Source organism: Heliangelus exortis, chromosome 15 (assembly GCF_036169615.1).
Source record: "Heliangelus exortis chromosome 15, bHelExo1.hap1, whole genome shotgun sequence".
Classification (NCBI taxonomy): domain Eukaryota; kingdom Metazoa; phylum Chordata; class Aves; order Apodiformes; family Trochilidae; genus Heliangelus; species Heliangelus exortis.
Genome location: NC_092436.1, coordinates 12,427,116 through 12,429,837, shown reverse-complemented (window position 1 = coordinate 12,429,837; position 2,722 = coordinate 12,427,116).

Sequence of the window (2,722 nt, the reverse complement as noted above, 5' to 3'; positions counted from 1 at the left end):
TAGAAGAAGGACTTGAGAAAATACAGTGGAAGATTGCTAACTCTTGCAAAATATTGTTAGGAGCTACAAACTGACCAAAGAGTAGTTCTTCTAGACATGTCAACAAAAGTTCAAAGGTGAAACAGGAAATACATTCTTTTCTTACTCCTCTCCACCTTGAGTGAGAGATCAACACCTTTTGAGGGGAAAAGTAACACATGAATGCTGAGCCTCATGTAGCTTTCACATTTGCTCCTCTCTTTTATATGAATTCAAACTGGTTTTCAAAAGATGGCTAAATTTAACCTAATATGTTAGTGAATAATCAAAATTAATATATCCAATATCTGAAACTGAAGAGATGAAGGGGCCAGGAGAACAGTGCTGGTTAAAGAGGCAACTGTCAGTCACCACCATTCAGCACAATAAATCTGTTTACAATCAACAGGCCCCCAGCAGAACCAGCAGGAGCTGCTCTACCAACATCCCAGGTGACAAAGCACTCAAAGCACCTGGGAGAAGATGGATTTCAGCATTATATAATAAAATGATCTGAATACTTCTTTACTACTGTTGCTTAGCTATTCACTACCCATTTTCTCTCTAAGAGTAGTTTCCCTCTTACAGCAAAAACTGTTGAATGCATTTAACATGGCAAATGCTATGAGTCTCAGTGCATTCATACATCCCTATGGGGTTTGACTGACACGTGGTGGTAATGAAAAAAAAACAGCTGTTAGAGAGCAACATCTATCTGTGCTGGTATTATACATTCCTATTTTTTCTTCCCTTAATAAGTATCCTAATAAAGAAATACTACTCTAAGGTTTTTGAACAGCTTCTTGGTCAAACATTATATAAGTGCAGGGCATTCCTAGGTAATCAGAATGTAACTGCATCATTTATTTTAAAGTCCCCAAAATGCCCAGTCTCCTTTCTCAATATTTCAAAAGAATTTAGGCTACCAGGCTCTGCTTTCCAAACCCCAAATGTTTGCACAGTCATGTGGTTAAAAAACATAAATTAAACCATGCAAGAGAATGAAATGAACCACAATCAGACTGCTGCATTTTTATTGCTACTCCAAGAATGCTTCTGTTACACTAATTCTCCTCTAAAGTATATTCAGGAGTTTCTCTTTTCCACTGATAAAGACACTTTTAAATTTTTCAAGTCGCATCCCAGCTGTGCAGAACAAGCAATATTTATACAACAGCTATCTTGATCAAATAAGAACAAAACCCCACAGATCCCTGTACACATTTTAATACATTTTACTTCTGAATAACAAATGTATGAATTTTCAGTAGAATCCTAGTGGAGGCACATGAATAATTTTTACAATTCTGGCTTGCAAGAGAAGACAATTCAAAAATACTATCTGTAAAACTACTGGTTAGATGCTTAACTTGGCTTTGTTAACTGAAACAGTCATATGCTTAATATAGTCAAAAGCCAGCATCTTTCACTGTCACTTGATATTTTTTTTTTTGCGATAGGATTTTTTGAAAATCCTGGATACCTCAATTCTCCAATTCTTTATTTAGCTGAGTGGAAGTAACACTTATCTACTGCAGTAAGTCTGTCAGACATTGAGGTGAGAATACAGATTAGGATGTGAGGTTCTGAACTGTGAAACTGTTTGAAACTCATGTGATCTTGAGCCAGACATTCCAATAAGACTGGCTTAGTTTTCAATATTGCTGAAAAAGAAAGCACACATCCATAGTAAATACAGATATTACCACTGACTAACATTAACAGATCATATAGGAATTGTCTCAAATGTTTATGATGTGCTAAATTGTAATTTAGCCATTAAATCAGAATACTTAAAGAGACAAAATGTTTTCTTGTCTTCAGTAGATCTAAGCTTTTAAGATTTACCATAGGATGTAAATTTGCCACTAGCTTAAAATAAGATCAAGATAATCCTCTAACTTTCTCAGGCTCTGCCATTCTACACAGCTCTCAGGCTGCAGAAATAGTATAGACTTCTGCCCAGGTGTGGGTTTGACAGGATTCCAGCCGTATCTTACCTTCTGCAGGAAATCTTATTAAAAGATTTAACGTAGATTTCCCCAATCACCTCAGAGATGCCCTTTTTTTGAGCTGCAGTGAGGTCCTGGACCAGGCTGTGTGAAGGCAAAGGGGCTTGCTTCAACGCAGTGGACCACAGAGCATCTTCCTCTTATGGACTCTTACTCAGAGCATTTATTGTAGATGGCTGGGGATGTGCCCAACGTGCATGCTTTATTGTACAACCAATACACCCAGTTTCATTGAGAGCAACCTTTCATTTCCAAGGACTCTCTGTAGCAAACATAAATCTGGGTATTATCCATCTTTAACAATACCAAATTTGTCTCTTCAGGCAAGAAAATGACAGTTCTGAACTAAAGTGTCATGAAAAAAGTGTCACAGTTCAAATTTTAGGCTGATACTGCATGATATTTTTTGTCTTCCCACAGAGATGTGGGAACACAGTGCGCTTTAAAATTATGGTTTTACATTTTATGGGGAATACATAGTGACAATTTACAGACTGAAACTAATTGCAGAGTGGTTGAATACATGAGGATATTTTACAGTGCATGCAGGCAACCAAAATGGGTTTGTAATATAGAAAGGAACAAGAATTTGCATTTATCTCATTTGTGACAAGTTAAAATTCTGTAAAAGCTCCCATTTCACATGCCAGTTCTGTCATACCTGTATTTTAGATGCCACCAGATAAATAAAT